Source organism: Urocitellus parryii, chromosome 4 (assembly GCF_045843805.1).
Source record: "Urocitellus parryii isolate mUroPar1 chromosome 4, mUroPar1.hap1, whole genome shotgun sequence".
NCBI lineage: Eukaryota > Metazoa > Chordata > Mammalia > Rodentia > Sciuridae > Urocitellus > Urocitellus parryii.
This window is the reverse complement of record NC_135534.1, coordinates 57,601,356-57,620,181: the sequence shown is the minus strand read 5'-3', so window position 1 is coordinate 57,620,181 and position 18,826 is coordinate 57,601,356.

Sequence of the window (18,826 nt, the reverse complement as noted above, 5' to 3'; positions counted from 1 at the left end):
GAAAAGAGTTAAAAATGTGAGCAAATTGTCCCTACTTTAATTCTTTAGATTCTGTGGTAGTTTTATGTCTTTAGCTGAAAATATATTAGCATGATACCCTAATTAGCATTCAAATTAGACTTGAACCCTAATTTGATGCCATCCCATCAAAATACCATCCAACAATTATGATGCAGTAATTTTTTTAATGAAGTGTTTCCAGTGTGATTTGAACACTAATAGCAAGAGTGTTCGATTGCTTTGTGCTCTGTGGGTCAGACACTGCAGTAATATGAATCCATGGAGGGTCAAATAAATTCTAAAGCAACTTCACAGAAAATATACTGTGTCAGTCTAAACCTTATCCCTGAGTGTTACACTGCATTAAAATGCAAAAACATGAGAGTATCAAAACCTTCCAATATGGTATATCATGTTAAAATAACTGGTAACTTGTTTTTTTCCAAAATTCCTTCCATCAGATGATACATCTATTGATTTCATCTGAATTTGAATCTGAGTACAAAATTAAAAATACATAATCTATTTAAAAAATATATAAGTAAACAGCAAAAATATCAGCAGAATAGAGGAAAGAGATTGAGGGAGGGGAAGGGGAACTCAAGGAGAAACACTGGGGACTGAATTAGAGCAAATTATATTCCATGCCTTTATAATTATGTCAAACTGAATCTTAATACTATGTATTACTAAAAAGAACCAATAGAAATAAAAACAAACCAACACAAAACCAACAAACAAAAAGCACATAATCTAAGGTTAAAATCAGTACACTTGAATTACGATCTATACCACTACATAATTTAGCAACAAAGGTACCATGGTGGGTTTGAAGAATGTTTTAGAATTGAGGAATTAAATAATGTAACTGATAGGTAAATATTAATAAAATGAATGCAGCTGTCCCTGAAGACATGGTTACACTGGGCTTCAACTCATTCTCAGATGGAATGTATTCCATGTGATTATATTTTCTTTCGTCTGGACTTCTTTTGTGAAGAGTTCCAAATTAGAAAGTACTTCTTTTTCTCTTGCAATTATTTCCAAAGGCAGTGACTCCTGAAAGGGATGGCAGCGTGGGGTTTGTGGTCTGGGGTGTGGCCTGGAGAAGGTAATTAGAAGATGCACTTCAGAGTCGAAACATCTCAAATGTATATTTTTGGCACCTTTGTCTACTATGACATAACTGGGTTTATGTGAGTTTGTCTTTGTGTCTTCTGTTCTGTACCATTGGTCTAAATATCTATTTTGGTGCCAATACCATGTTGTTTTTGTCAGTATAGCTTTGTATTATAGTTTAAGGTCTGGTATTGTGATGCCTCCTACTTCACCCTTCTTGCTAAGAATTGCTTTGACTATTCTGGGTCTCTTGTTTTTCCAAATGAATTTCATGATTGCCTTTTCTATTTCTATAAAAAATAAAATTGGGATTTTAATTGGAATTGCATTGAATCTGTATCAGCATATTGGGAAGTATGATCCTTTTGACATGATTAATTTTGCCTATCCAAGGGCATGGGGGATTTCTCCATTTTCTAAGGTCTTCGTCAATTTATTTCTTTAGTGTTCTGTAGTTTTCATTGTGGAGGTCTTTCACCTCTTTTGTTAAGTTGATTCCAAGTTTTTTTTTTTTTAGGCTATTGTGTATGGGATAGTTTTCCTTATTTTTCTTTCAGAGGATTCATCACTGATATATAGAAATGCATTTGATTTATGGGTATTGGTTTTATAACCTGCTACTTTGCTGAATTTATTAATGATCTATATCAAAAGACTTAAAATCACATCAATGTTTATAGCAGCTCAATTCACAATAGCTAAATTGTGGAAGCAACCTAGATGCCCTTCAATAGATGAAACAATAAAGGAACTGTGATATATATATATATATATATATATATATATATATACATACATACATACATACACACACAATGGAATATTACTCCGTGTTAAAAGATAATTAAATTATGGCATTTTCAGGTAAATGGATGGAGTGGGGGAATATCATGCTAAGCAAAGAAACCAATCCCTAAAAAACCAAAAGCCAAATGTTCTCTCTAATAATTGGATGCTGATCCAAAATTGGGAGGGGGCAGCATGGGAAAAATGGAGGAACTTTGGGCAAGGAGAAGGAGGGGGCATGGGGGCAGGAAAGATAGTGGAATGTGATAGACATTATTATCCTAGGTGTATATATATATATATATATATATATATATATATATATATAACTGAACATATTGTACAAACCTACATTGTGTACAATCAGAGAAATGAAAAGTTGTGCTACAATTGTGTATAATAAATCAAAATGCATTCTGCTGTAATATATACCTAATTAAAATAATTGGAGAATTTTTTTAAAAAAAGCTTATTCTAGCCAGAATTTTGTAGATCCTATGGATGGAACACAACTAATGATGTCCCTGTCACTGGTTAATCCTCCTAACCTCTCAAGAGCCCCTCCCAAGAGATCAGTGTGAATCTTATAATCACTGCATTCACTGGTTCCACACAGAGCAGCTGCCAGCCCCTCCCATTTGGGCAATTTATCTGCTGTGTTAAAGGAACAGGAAGTTACTCTGTGGAGCCTTTCCCTTTTCTGACTCTCTTGGTCATTCTCTGATGAGATAGTAAAGCCTTTTTACTTGCTCAATAAATTCATCTCTACCCAATATGATCTCTTTCTTTTTATTCTGTTTATCATTTTATTGCTGAGGTACTTTGACAAGTGGAATGAATTCCCAGTAGCTGTGATTATCAGAAGTGGGCAAGTTGAGGTCAGTGGATGAGACATTATTCCACATTTTACTCTCATCTAATTCATAGCCATCATGAAGATCATAGAGTGCTATCTCCTCAGCACTCTCCAAGTGAGCTATATTTCCAATGGTACCTGTTCTGCTAGTGTTACTCTGAAGCTAGGTGATTATTAGGGAAGTGGGCTTCAGTTGCTAATGTGTAAGACCTTTTTGTTTTAAGAGTAGTGGAGAAAATTTTATTTATTTTTCAAATTATTTGGCAAAATGTTCCTATAATGCTCCATGTCTCTCAGACTCTACTTTTAAAAGCAATTGTTAAACTAGGAATCCAGTAACAAGTTAGCAACCTATTTTAAAAATGGAATGAATGCTATTAGAAAATTGCAGATTGATGCCTTTGATGTTTCATACAGAGAAAAACACAGTTTAAAGTGTGAAGATTTTTAAAAATCTACCTAATCACATAGTTTAAACTTTCTAGGAGAAAATAAAATGAAACCAGTGAATTAATTTTTAAAAATATAACAAACAAATTGTGTTTTACTACTTCTTACCAGGTGGTGACATCTGAGACACTTTGTTGAGTACTAAAAATACTTACTATTGGTTTATGGGATTCAATATTTAAAAGTTCTTAATATGTCTAATTTCAAATATGATCAAGGAACCCAAAGACATTACATTTAATTCATGCTTTTATTACCTAACACAATTAGGGTATATATCACTCTACATACCTATATCTATCTATCTATATCTATATCTCTCTATATGTATATGTGTGTATATATATATATATATATATATATATATATATACACATTTGTTTCTTTCTACATGGGTAATTATCTAATATCCATTCACTACTTTGTTTGTGTGTTTGTGTGTGTGGTTGTGTATTTATTTGCAGGCTGCCATTATAAGATAAAAACTCTAAAAAATTTTTCAGAATTCTGTTCATAATCCAATATAAAGAAGTCCATTTGGAGATGAGAGCCAGATGTATCATATAGGTATATGCCATATATGTTTATTTTAAATACAATTAGAACTCGAGAATACACTTTCAATATGATATGTTGCAAAATTTGTGCTCTGTGTTGAACCTATGACTATAAGCAATAGTGCTTTAAAAATGCCAGTGAGTATAAACTACAACAATGTTTTTTTTTCAATTTTTGAAGTATCTATGTGTTATCACATATTGAAAATTTATTGTCAAATACAGGTGCAACTGACTTAGGATGATCTGTAGTGCAATTGTATAATCCCTAAAGAAAAGGAGGAAGAATGGGTATGTCCTATATTTTTTAAATCTTAAGTGTATATTTACCTCCTCCTTTAAACTGGATTTGCATACATCATGTTGACATCATGTTGTTTTATCATAGAAAAAAATAAAATGAATGAGAACAATTCAGAAAATAAATATGTCAATCCTTGAGTAAGTTTCCCTTAAAATGACTTATGCAAAAGAATTGTTTCACCATTTATGAGGAAAACATAATGTGGTGGTATATGACCATGCTTCAGTGACTAGAGAGGGTCCCAAGAGCCTTCTTCCAGGGTAAATTCTGAAAGGCTAATCTTCTTATCTCAGTAACTTAATTGAAATATTGGATAAAAGATCCTGTGGATAAGTATAAACTGTGAAACTGGTAGCTATTTCAATGTCAGATATTTAAAGACATAAAACATGGGAAAACTTGATATAGACTTAAAATTACAATGTTTAGTTCTACATGGGTAATTATCTAATTCCATTCACTGAATTGTGTGTGTGTGTGTGTGTGTGTGTGTGTGTGTGTGTGTGTGTGTTGTGGGGGGTATTATGTATTTATATGCAGCATGCCAATATGAGATAAAAACTCTAAAGAATTTTCAGTGTCTGATCAGCATCTTGTATAAAGAAGTCCAGATGGAGATGAGAGCCTGATGTATCCAGAAAAGTATTATACATTTTCAGGGAAAAAAATTTCCTGATATGATGTGAGTTAATGACGACAATACAATTTAATTCTGCTCTCAAATTAATAGGGAATAATAGTTACTAATTATTTTTGAGCTAATTAGTTGTACCATTTGTATATTGACATAATTCACTTGGTTAGCCATCATTTAATGTTTCCCTAATTTTAAGGCCCATCCAAAAACATAGGAACAGATAAAGATATTAAGTTATATTCCTTCATTAAAGTTATGTAAATGTTGCAAATGAAAAATTCAGGGTTCAGGCTCTGAGTTTTCTTTTCCTTTTTATGAAGTTTCTATTGTGCTACAAAAATGCTTGATATTTATTTTATATGAAGTATAAACTCACTTATATGTATTTGAGCATGCAATAATACTCTCTATTTATATGAAACCACTTTCCCCTGAAGACTGTAAAACACATTTCTGAAGGTTTTTATTTACATTTGCAACATCTCATTGATGTTTGGGACTAGTTTGTCTTATTGCTGTTGATTAGGAAACTTGATACTAATTACTACCATAGAAACAAAATTATTTTCTACTTTTACCTAAACCAGTTCTACGGTTGAAGCCAAGGCATTTTGGTGTCTATACCTATTTTGACTTTTACCCAATATGCATTGTGTATATTGCCTTTCACAGGTATTTGTCTTTCCAAATACCATATTGAAGGCTGTATTAATTGATCAGAAGTACATTATTATTTTATTGCACTCTCTATATATTATTGAGTATTTATTTTACAAATTAAACACTTTCCTGAATTATGTTCTGATGAACATACCTGCACATGGATCTTGATTGTTTTCTTAGTGTAGATTCTGAGTGAATATAGTTGTTTTCAAATATTCTGGAAAAATAACTTTTTGAAGACTTTGAGATATATCTGAATGCTTCTATTAATTCAGGAATATGCTATTAAATATGGGATCTCCTCTGAATAAGAGTTACATGGGTCCTTAGTATATAGATCTCTAGAGACCCTATTTTGGTGCTCTATGTTGGCTGCCCATCTGCCATTCTATGGGTGTCAGGCCACAGTCTTTGGATTTTCATTTACAGAAATGTTGATCAGTCCTCCCAGGCTGTGCTTCAAAAGTGATGTGCTTTAAAATGTCCAACAATTACAAACAACACTAACTGCTTACAAATTCGCATATTCTTTTATTCCTCTACTTCTAGAAATGTCACTCTCTAATTTTAATTAGCAGGAAAATTTATAAATGTATACATTTATAAATTTATGCATACAATGCCAGATTTATAAATGTATACATTTATAAATCTGACATTATATGCTAATGAAAATTCTGTTCTCAATGAATTAAATAAACATATATCTCTTTCACTTCCAGGGTGTTTCCTATTTAGCATTTACTTTCCACTAATTAAGAGTGTTTGAAGCCAGGCATAGTGGCGCATGCTCATAATCCCAACATCTTGGAAAGCTGATGTAGAAGGATCGCCAGTTCAAAGCCAGCCTCAGCAACAGCTAGGTCCTAAAAAACTCAGTGAGGCCCTGTCTCTAAATAAAATAAAAAAATAGGGCTGGGCATGTGCCTCAGTGGTTGAGTGCCCTGAGATCTATTCTTGGTACCCTCCCTCCAAAACAATGGAGTGTTTTAAGTTGGCTTCATTACTTAAAATAATAAAGGTTTGAAAATGTCAAAAATTTGAATTATATTATCTTAATCATATGTTTTACACACACACACACACACACACACACACACACACACACACTGCTGAGCTCATAGTTCCAAGAAAAAGAAGCATTAAGAAACTGTATTACTTCATGAATGGCTTTGTATGTGTTTAAAATAGTATGCCTAGTGCTTGAGCATGGTGTCATTTAAGGCTGACACTAATTTAAAAAATGGTGAACTCCAGATGTTTATAAAACAATGGATTAGAAAATAACAGTCTAAGGTCTACTTTTCAGTGATGTACTTGCCCTTAAAGTCATTTCACTCATGAGTGTCTTTTTTTTAACTGCCTCATTGCATTTTTAAGTTGAGATTCCTAGAGAATGGGTGGGGAGGGAGTACAGCTTGATTTAAAAATATACATAAAAAGCAGACGACCATTTTTAGGACACCATATCAATGCTGAAAAAGTTCTGTCCAAGTCTGATTTAAGTGATGATACTAGTACCAACTTCCTATCTTTCTTGGGTTTATGGCCTCCTCTCCTGTTTTGACACATAAGTTAAAACCCCATGATCCTGAGAGGACACTCCTCCTCTGGGCTATTGCAGCAGGAGCTGATTGCTCTCTATTCTGGGTGTTCCTCTAATTCAGGGTCACTGCATCTTTTCTTCTTGAAAAATCACTGGTGCATTTTAAAGATGCTTATTATATTTTACTTAATTGAAGTCTTATTTCATTTTTGCATTACCAAGATTTACAGCCTCCCTTTTTGCTACATTTCCATAAATGAAGAATCCTCTTCCCTTAGCCACCTCTTCCTCAGTCCATGCATATGAGGAGTTCTGATTTAGTCATATCATTTCCAGCAAATCCCAATTTCTATCTTATTTATTTTTAGACAACAGGAATCAGCTTATGAGCATCAGGAAAGAATACCTGCAACTCAGGTGCTTGATACCTAATATAAAATCAAATAACTTCCACTTGCTTGGAAGAAACTTCACTCAAGACAAATACATGAAAATATTCTACTCTTTTCAATATTTCAAACTTTTCCCAAAGAATATTAGTCCATCAGAGAGTACAATTTTGAAACTAATTATTTCTACTGTATTGCCTTTACACCTCTGGATTTGGGATCATGGTCTTGAATTGCACTATAAAAACAATTGTATAGGGGTTGGGGTTGTGGCTCAGTGGTAGAGCACTCGCCTTGCATGTGCGAGGCCCTGGGTTGATCCTCAGCACCACATAAAAATAATAAATAAAGGTATTGTGTTCAACTACAATTAACAAATAAATATTTGAACAAAACAATTGCATAGAAATCTTTACTCTGATTCTGTGGGTGAGGGGTATTTTCCACAGCATCACTCAGTACGCCACTTACCAATGTTCAAGAGAAGTTCATCTAGGAAATCTGTGACAAGAAAATTTATACTTTTTCTGAGTAAGTAGTTTCTTATCTCATAGGCAGTATTAATATTTTAAGTGATCCATGTTTTTCTATTTTGTTGCCATAAGAAAGTTTACAATTAATTTTTAAAACTTGAAAAAATGCATTTCTTCACTAAAAAATTCCCTTGTATATTTTGAATATAATTTTCTCTTCTTTAAAGATTGCTTTATTCTATGAAAATTTTGAGATATTTATATTCATAAATAACTATAAGTACTAAATTAAATAGAACATATGAAATAAATTAAAATGGTGACATTAAATATAACAGAAATTTGAGTTTGTTCAGGAATCATACTTAAAAAAACAAGTCTAATCTTAACTCAGAAATTCTCTTCCCAAGAGTAGTAGAGAGAAAAAAAATCCACTTTTCTTTTTGAAAAAAACAATTAAAACAGAATGTGGTACTTATCACAACAAATCTATTGTGATTATAAAGACTAAAAGAAATCTCAACCTCCTATGTAACCAAGCAGGTACAATTCAGGACAGAAATGTTTCAAGATGAACAAGTAAGAGCACTTGACAATCACTTGTCCAATATATCTTATTCTAACATCTCCTGTAATTTGGATGGTCATGTTTTATCTAATTAGTTTTATCCAGAGCAAAACCAAACTTCTCATAAGCTGATGGTAAGAGGTACTTTTTTTAGCTTTGAGCAAAGAGCTCAAGGAAGTTACACCTTACCCTCAAAGAAGCTGGGACTTGGAATGCTCTTTCCCTTGATGTTTGTATGTTTCAAAGAGATGGCTCCCAGGTTCTTGGGAAACACTCTCCTTGGGTCAAAAGAACTATATAATCCTCAATAAAAGGTATATGCATTTCAAAGAGAAGAGAATATACTTACAAACTTTCTAAGCTTGAGAGAGTAAAGGAAAGAATTAAGCCTCTTATTAGTAATTTCTGGTTTCCTTTGCAAGTTCTTAGTAAGTAATGAATTTGGAGACATGATGGTTAATTTCAAGACCATTATGTGGTTCTGTGTTCCAAGGACTAGAACATCTGACATGCACCTGGATATTTTTCTTGCAGAGAAGAAATATGTTTGAAGAGACCAAACTAGGAAGAACACAAGTCACCATGGATTAGTTGGCAGAAGGGAGGATTGTTTGAACTTTTTATACCATGTTGTGAGACCAATATAGAACATATTCACTTTCTTCTCTAGCATATTCAAAGGAAAAGAGAGAACAAATTCATAGGCAAACACTCATTTATCCCTCTTTCATTCATGTGGACTGTTCAGTCCGCAAAGGCACTGCAACCCAGGTCACTGGAGAATAAGTGGGCAATCTCCAACCCCATTGTGAAGGCAATGTGTGTATTTGTATCCCACCTTGATCACTCTTCTGCATTTCATAGAAAAATCAAATATATAGACAAGAATATATTTTCCTGTGGAATTATTTAAGTTAGGATATCTGGGCATGAACTAAATCCCAATGAAAAGAAGTAAATTAAGTAAATTATAAGACATTTACCTAATGAAACAATACATTGTTGTTAAAATTACATTTCCAGAAAACATCTCCAAGTAAGGGTCAGTGAGAAAGAAGTAAAAATGTAATCTGAGAATATTTATAATTATGACAAAATTATCATAACCCTGTATTTATTTGTATCTATGTGTATATGCAAAACCAGAAGAAATTTTGGAGAGAAAATGAAATGACAATTTGTTGTAGAATTACAAGTCCCCTTGAAAAAATTTCTCTATTTTCTACTTATTCCAACCACAGGCAAGAATCACTGACCAGGGACAAAATTAAGTGGAAATTTTAAAAGAGCCTTATTGAAATATTGATTTTATAATATTAATTTGACAGTATTACTGGGATTATTTTTTATATTTTCTACCCCTAAAATATATTTCAGTTTCTACAAATAGCAAACCTATGTAAGTTGTTTTAATAATTTCATTAGCCTATTAAAATAGAAGTTGTTAATGTTCAAGCTGCTGTTGATGACATAGGGATAAGATTGGAGAAAGATCTTGTTAAAATTTATTCTTTAACTGAAACGTAAACATTATATATAAAATGAAATATATATATATAATATTTTATTTATGTAGCTACTGTATGATGTTTATATCACTTTATATATATTTGTATCCTAAATTTTTATGATTATTTTATGGTGAAAAATTCAGTTATCCTTTCCTGTAGCTTTTTCCCCCATATTTTATTGGCACATTATCATTGTACATAATGGCTTCACTTGCTATTACATATTTGTACATACAAACAATGGAGTCATAGAATTTGGCCTATATCATTGTACTTTAAAGTTCTGATAGGTTTTAGTTGAGAATCCATCTGGTCCTGGGCATTTCTTTTCTGAAAAGCTTTTGAATGCTGCTTCTGTCTCACTACTAGTTTTTGGTCTGTTTATATTTTTTATGTCTTCTTGATTCAATTTTGGCAGGTCGTATGTGTCCAGAAATATATCTATTCTATATTTTACAAATTATTGAAACAAATGTATTTAAAAGAGTCCTTAATGACCCTCTTGATTTCTTTGATATCTGTGGTGAATGTTCCTTTTCCTCTCTAATTTTATTAATTTGAGTCATCTTCATTTTTATTTTGGTTTGTATGGGTAAACTTCTATCACTCTGGTTTATCCTTTCAAAGAACCATCTCTTAATTTCAGTGATCCTTTCTAATATTCTTTATTCTCAATTTCATTGGTTTCAACTCTGATCTTCATTATTTCCTTCCTTCCACTGGTTTTGTAATTGGTTTGTTCTTTTTTTCAGGGGCCTTGAGATACATTATAAATTGTTTAATTTGGATCATTGTGATTTTCAGAACCCTTCCCAATAATTTTTCACTTAGAACTGTGCCTTTATACTGTCTCAGAGGTTCTGGTGTGTTGCATCATTTTTCCCATTTGATTCCAAAAATTTTAAAATTAATCTCCTTATTTCATTTAACACACATTTATCATTGCAAAGGGTATGGAATGAGATGGACATCATTATCCTAACTACATGTATGAAAACACAATGGTGTGACTCTACTTTGTGTACAACCAGAGATATGAAAATTTGTGCTCTATATGTGTAATATGAATTGTAATACAGTCTGCTGCCATATATAACAAACTTTTTAAAAAAGATTAACAGGACAAAAAAATGGTCTACATTTTCTATATTCCTGAATATCTTTGTTTGCTTTCCTTGGAACCCACCACTCTTCACTGCTTGCAGCAATTTCCTCTCCTCAGGGACTCAGAGCTAATGTTACTAAACTGTCTAATGAGAATACTTCTTAAGGTTTGGCTCAGCAAAAGAGGAGTGGAATACCACTAAAAGCTTTTTGAAGTGGGAAGATATATATATATATATATATATATATCTTATATCTTACATAACTATATATATATATATAGTTATATAGTTATATAATTTGTTATATATATAACAAATTATAAAAATATATAATGACTCTCCTCTTCTTTTAAGACTCCAATTTGGGCTGGGGTGTAGCTCAATGGTAGATTACCTGCCTTGCACCTGTGAGGCACTGGGTTCAATCCTCAGCACGACATAAAAATAAATAAAGATACTGTGTCCATCTACAATAAAAAAAAAATTGAAAAAGACTCAAATTTATTTTTTCTTCTTTCTTTAAAACTGTAGTTTGCATGTTCTACCTATCCCTGTTTTGTCTTTCTTTCCTCCTTTTGTATTTTCTATTTTTTTTGCTCTGCTATCATTTTTTGCTCTCTTAATTTTATTGAAACATTGACTTTTTAGCTTATTTTAGCCTTTCTCACTTTTATTGATGCTGGTATGAAAGTTGCATTTTTTGCATGGTTTTCCCTTTATTTATGTGTCCGATTTTTTTTTATTTGTTCTTTGTAGTGTTAATTGTTTCCTTCTTTTCTACACAATGTTAGAGTTTAAGCCTGACACTTGGAGCACATTGGATGCAGGCTCTGCCACTGAATTAACATTCCAATATGATTAAAGGAGAATGCACCTTACTCCAATCAGAGCCCAGTCAAAGTTTTAGGCAATGACCCAGCCACAGGTAAGCATGGTTGGAGGAGTGGTTCAAATCCTGGATAATCTGATCCAGGATATTCTCTCCAATAATTACAGCAGAGAAAAATGAAATATCTGTTGTGACCCTACACCCATAAGAGAAATAGAATAGTTCATTACCATACCCATCCTGCAAACAGCATATTGTTGAAAAGACTAGAATAATAATTGCAGAGGCTGGGGATGTGGCTCAATCGGTAATGCGCTCGCCTGGCATGTGCTGGGCGCTGGGTTCAATCCTCAGCACCACATAAAATAAAAATAAAGATATTGTGTTCACCGAAAACTGAAAAATAAATATTAAAAAATTCTCTCTCTCTCCTCTCTCTTTCTCCTCTCTCTCTCTCTCTCTCTCTCTCTCTCTCTCTCTCTCTCTCTCTCTCTCTAGCTCTCTCTTTAAAAAAAATAATAATAATTGCAAAAGTTGCACCTCATTTAATCCACTGTCTAAAACACACCTTCTAACCTACCACAGGGACCCAGATCTTGGGAGACTCACATAAGAATTTGAAATCAGGCTCTAAATAAATACAAACCATGTGAAAGCTGACAAAGGAAATGAGGTGCAATGGTGTACAGCTGTAATCCCAGCGGCTCAGGATGCTGAAGCAGGAGGATCACCAGTTCAGTCAGCCTCACCCAACTTCATGAGTCCCTGAGCAACTTAGGGAGAACCTATCTCCAAATAAACTAAAACAAACAAAAAAAAAGGCTTGGGTTGTGGCTCTGTGGTTAAGTGCCCCTAGGTTCAAGCACTGGTACCAAATGAAAATACAAAAAAACAAAAGCAAAAACACAACCAATCCTAGCTAGAAACCAGAAAAGCCACAGGAAATCTATACAATTAAGTCCATTTGGAATTTTATGATAGCCAACAAAACTGACTCCAAGGCACACTTACTCTAAAGCATGAAGATCACTACCCTTGGTAAAAAGATATTACATCAAAAAGATATAGTGATTGAAATATATATGCACCCAAAACCAAAATACATGATTTTTATTTTTTTAAATTTGTTCTAGTTAGTTTTATGTGACAGTAGAATGCATTTTGACACATCATACATAAACAGAGTATAACTTCCCATTCGTCTGGTTGTATGTGATGTAGAGTTACAAGAGGTCATGTAATCATATATGCACTTAGGGTATTATTGTCAAATTCATTCTACTATCATTCCTATTCCCATGCCCTGTCCCCTTCCTTCACTCCCTCTCCCCCTACCTTATTGGGAGTTAGCATCCAAATATCAGAAAATATTTGGCCTTTGGTTTTTTTGGAATTGGCTTATTTTTCTTACCATGATATTCTTCAGTTACATCCATTTACCAGCAATTTCCATAATTTCATTATTCTTTAAGGCTGAGTAATATTCCATTCTGTATATATGCAATTTTATGAACAAATGATACAGGACATAAATGGAGAGATAGCCCTGAATGCAAAAATAATAAAAAATAAGCTGAAATTAAAAAATAAGCTAAAAGCTAAAATTAGCTGGAAAATGAAATAATAAAGATAAGAGATGAACTAATGAAATAGAGACTTAAAAAACAATACTATTCATTAGTGAAACTAAGAGTTTGTTAATCTAAGAGATAAACAAAATTGATAGACACTTAGACAAACAATCAAAGAAAGAAATAGAAGACACATGTAACCATAGCTGAGGACCCCCAGTGCTTCTGAGTCAGTGTCACTCTGCTGAACCAGGTGGGTTTCTCTAAGCATTAATCCCCCTTCACAAACCAGTGCAGTCAAATGTCTGTGCATTCACAAACCGAGAACATGCAGCGGTTTATGATCCCTATGGCCGTCCAAACTCAGAAAATAACTATATTCTCAAGATAGAAACCTGGCTGTAGCACCTAGGGAGATGATGTGAGATCCTTTTCCAAAGTAAGGCTAATGTGCAGATTTCAGTGTTCTTATCTGAGTGGGTTGTGAAACCTTCCAGTAGCTAGGATTGCCAGCACACACACTAATGGAGTTTTCAGGGATTCTCCTTTACACCCTTCCTCCTGCAAAGGGGAGACTCCCCATTCTCCTAGCTGTGGAGACAGGGTGGTAGACATCGGGGTATTTTATTTCTCTTACTGTGTTATTGTTCTATGTCAATGAATCTTACAAGATTCCAGTATCTCTTGTGATTTCCAGAGTTCTCTTTGATCACTTTACTTACTTCAAAATGCCTGTGTAAAAACTTTGTTTATTTGTTTGTTTTTGTGAGGAAGACAGTACAGGGCACCTTTATTTAGTCTTCTTGTCCTCTACCCTGATATTATTGATCACTAGAGTCTCATATAATAAGATCATCTAAAGAACAAGTGTAAGTGCCAAAAGTGTAAAAAAGAAAATGAAAAAGTCTAGTGATGGGTGGTCATCTCAGACTGAGGAAGCTTGAAAGAGTTCCTCTCAAGAGAAATGTCTATAGTTTGGGGTTTGAGACATGGGTAGGAGCATAGTTGGAGAGAGATTTTTCAGGGTATTTAGAACAGGAAGTAAGAGTCAGAGTGTTTAGCATTGGAAATGGACTGTGAGTAGAAGGGTTTAGAAGTTATGGGCTTAAGAATAAATTTGGATACAACTTTTATTATTTAGATAATAATGAAGGGCCTTCCTTGCTCTTGGTTTTGTGGCTATACACCCTTTGAAATATATGTGAGAACAATTTTTAGATTTTCATCCTCAGTTTATAAGATTGAATCCGGTATGTTTCTCTAGAAAAACATATGACCTCTGTCTAGGGAAGGCATGTGCATAAGTGTAGACAGGGTGATGTTTGCTTGTCCTCAAAGGTGGTCCTCTTAGAGATTGCTAGTGTTTGTGCTACTTCGTGCAGCTGCATACTGCTGTCATCTGGCACTATCTTTCAGATTTTCCTGAAATTGTGGTACCTGTACACAACTCGCTGAAGTGATGGGCAACACTGAAAACAAAGGAGGCAAATTCAGGATAAAATGTACATTTCCCTCAGCAACCTGAACCGCAGAGGGACACCATTTGAAACTTATGACATGTGTCCTATTTCAGTGACCTGAGTTATTGGTAGTGGCCATTGGGAATCCTTGTGCCAGGCCACACTGGTCAAGATGAGTCTTGAAGGTGATAGAGATAAAAGCCACCAGGCTCCAGGGAAGTAGTAATTTCTCCTGAGTAACAGTTGAATAAGACAGTTTGCTTCAGGGGTAGATAAACTAGAGCCAGGGTGAAAGGAGCAGATTGCTTTGATGTCTGAGTTTCCCTGAGTACCTTGGTTCATGCCTAGAATTGGGCTGCTGGGGCTAGCACCACCTTACACTGCTGCCTCACTTGCAGATTTGGTTTTGCATCCCTCATCCATTCAGAGGTCAGTTGGAACACTCTGGGAAGGCAAGTGCCTGCTTATAATGCCAGCACAGTAGGATAAATTGATATTACATCAAAAAGATATAATGATTGAAATGTATATGCACCCAAGAAGCAGAATACGTGATATCAATAATGTTTTCCAGTAATAATTTATAAGATCAAATGGACTAGAGCCTCTTCTATACCACCCAAAGCACTCAGGAAATGATTCAGATGAGATTCAGTCATCTTCAAATGAAGTCCATTTCAAAGGGTTTATTTAAGATAAAATGAAAACAAGGACTATTGAAATGGGCTTTGAAAATCAGGACTTAGTTCTCTTTTCCTGGTGTTGAAAATTAAACACCTTAGAAATGTCAAGGTAGGAAAACAAGTTTTATTTTTAGTATAGAAGGTGGGGGGTGGTAAGTGAAGAAGGAAGGGACACATAGTCTCTTCAGGAAAGTAGGAGTTCTAGAGCTAGCACCCAAGGGAGTGAGAGTGTCTTTTCCCTTTTATAGATTGCAGGTTTCCTTTCTTCTCATGGCCCCTTCTCCCATCCTGCCTATGAGGTGACCAAATGGGTCAGAGAGAGCCGTCCTGGGTGATTACTTATTTTGTAAAATATTATCCTTCCCCACCCTTAGATGTTGTTAGTAACCAGGTGATGGGGAGTTCTATCTAATCCTTATCTTTTGTTTGATAATCAGCAACCTGTTCTTTGCCCTGGTCTCACTACCTTCTCATTGGGTGCAGTCCAAAAGATAAGAGTTACTTACTAGAAGGCCTGGGCCTCTTCCCATCTGTCTTTTTTTCTTGTTATCAACCAAAATCAGAAACTAAGGACTTTTCTATTGGCTTCTATTAGTAAAAGAAAAAAAAAAGATACTAGAAAGAAAAAGTAAGAAAAAAAAGACATTAAATAAATAACAACTAAAGTTTTAAAAGCAGGGGTTAAGCAAAGGGAAATAAAAGTAAAGAAATAAATTATATATGAAATTCATTATAAATATACAATTAATTGATAAACTATATATACATTTTACATAGTGTGAATCATTGAAAATTTGAAATTTATACATTAATTTATGTGCTAAAGAATTCATGTAACAAAAAAGACAGAAAGCACATTGATTGACTTTTGTGCCTCTACAACATAGGATTCAATGTTACTTCAACCTTTGTTAAAATGTACTAGTTGACAAAAGTTCATGGAATTAATGCTGAGTTCAAAACTTCTGCCTATACCTGAGGATCCCTCTCAATGTAAATACTCAGCCTCAATGATCTTGAGAAGGTAATTAAATATTTTCAAATAACTATTGAATCTCCTTCTAACTGTAACCTTGCCTGTTTTTCTAATAGTAATATGCTCATTGATGCTAAATATCTAATGTTTATAATAGATGCTCTCACACCAAAAATAATTTTTTTTAATTTTATTTTTTTATTGGTTGTTCACAACATTACAAAGCTCTTGACATATCATATTTCATACATTAGATTGAAGTGGGTTATGAACTCCCAATTTTACCCCAAATGCAGATTACAGAATCACGTCGGTTACACATTCACAATTTTACATAATGCCCAATTAGTAATTGTTGTATTCTGCTACCTTTCCTATCCCCTACTATCCCCCCTCCCCTCCCCTCCCATCTTCTCTCTCTACCCCATCTACTGTAATTCATTTCTCTCCTTGTTTATTTTCCCATTCCCCTCACAACCTCTTATATGTAATTTTGTATAGCAATGAGGGTCTCCCTTCATTTCCATGCAATTTCCCTTTTCTCTCCCTTTCCCTCCCATCTCATGTCTCTGTTTAATGTTAATCTTTTCTTCCTGCTCTTCCTCCCTGCTCTGTTCATAGTTGCTCTCATTATATCAAAGAAGACATTTGGTATTTGTTAGCCCCAAAAATAAATTTAAATTAAGATTTTGGCATTTACAAATTGTCATGATGAAATAGAGCCCTGAGTTGATACATAATGTGGTCCATTGTAAATTAAACCGGGCCTAAAGAATTAAAATTTATTATATAAACCATAATTAAGGGGCGATTATCTACTCTTCTGCTAAATTTAACAACCCAACCTTTTCCCCATTCCTAATTTAAGAAGGAAAAAAACCCACAAAGTTCATCCAAAGATGCATTACTACACCTTAATGTTCATCTCTCCATTATTATCCACAGTTAATTTTTAAAAATATTAGAACTACTGATTATATTTAATTGACATCTAGTGAATATTTTGTTCCTGTACAAATGGCTAGTATGTTCTCTGTGAAACCTGTTTCATAACCTCCCAACTGCAGTTTGCCTCCACCATCAAAGGACATAGTGCACCTATCTCAGCTGCCAGGGGCAATTCCACAGCTTTATCATCACATGTAATTTTTGCAGACATTAACAGCATTCACCTTGTCCAGGAGAAACCTGATTACATTACATGGGGAAACTTCTTTACCTCTCCAAGGAGACTTTTTAAATTAACTTATTAAACCCATGTGTCCCAAATTGGAGGCCTGCCTGGGTAATTTAGCAGGAACCTGTCTCAAACTGAAAATGCAAAAGAGGGCTGGGAATGTATCTCAGAAGTAGACTACCTCTGGGTTTAGTCCCCAGTACTGCAAATATATAATTATATATTAATTAATTAATTAGGACATTAATTACTTTAATGTTAATATAAAATTGTGTGTTGGATGGCATCAATTTGTATGAAGAAAAATATGGCAATGATGAATGCTAGACTTGGAGGATCATGACTTTATGTTGTGTCATTAGGGCTGACTTCTTTGAGTGGGAATATATGAGGAGAATTTGGAGGACCATGATCAATGAATCAGAAAGGGAGCTGTGAAATTGTTTTTCAACCAAAGAGATCAATCACAATGACCTCCAAAGGGAGAGTGCCCAGGGTGACTCAGGACAACAAGGAAGCTAGTAAGGCTGTAGCACAATAAGCAAGGGAGAAAGTGTCAGAGAGAAGTTGGCCAAGGAACACAGTAGGATGGCCTAGGGACTTGGAGTCATTAAAAGGAGTATTTTCTTTGCTAAGAGTGAGGCAGGAAAATCTTGGAGGTCTACTTTGCAGAGAACTACCATCCTAACAATTTAAAACCATCAATTATGCTGCCATATGAAGAATAAATATGATGAGGTGTATTAGAGTAGAATGGCAAAACAGAGAAATGATCTAGAACACTGTGTAATGAGCCAGGAAAGAGACCATGGCAGCTTGCATAAGGGTGGTGGTTAGTGCTGCATATGGTACAAGTCTTCTGAATCAGCATGCATTTTGAATATACAGAATTCTGATGGTAGCACCATCAGAATTTGTTTGGATTACATATGAAAATGCTGTGTTCTTCCAGGTTCCTGACTTGGAAGGTTTAGTAATATCATTTCAAAATGTTATCACAAATTCCATTAACTACAAATCTTAATTGGCAAAACTAACAAAATCCCTGAATCAGTTTCTTCCTCAAACTTGATCCCAAACCCATGGAGTATTTTTGGTGGTTACTAATCTCTTCTATTAAAGGGAGTATTTCTCCACAATGACCAGTGGTGTCAGAATGCAGTTG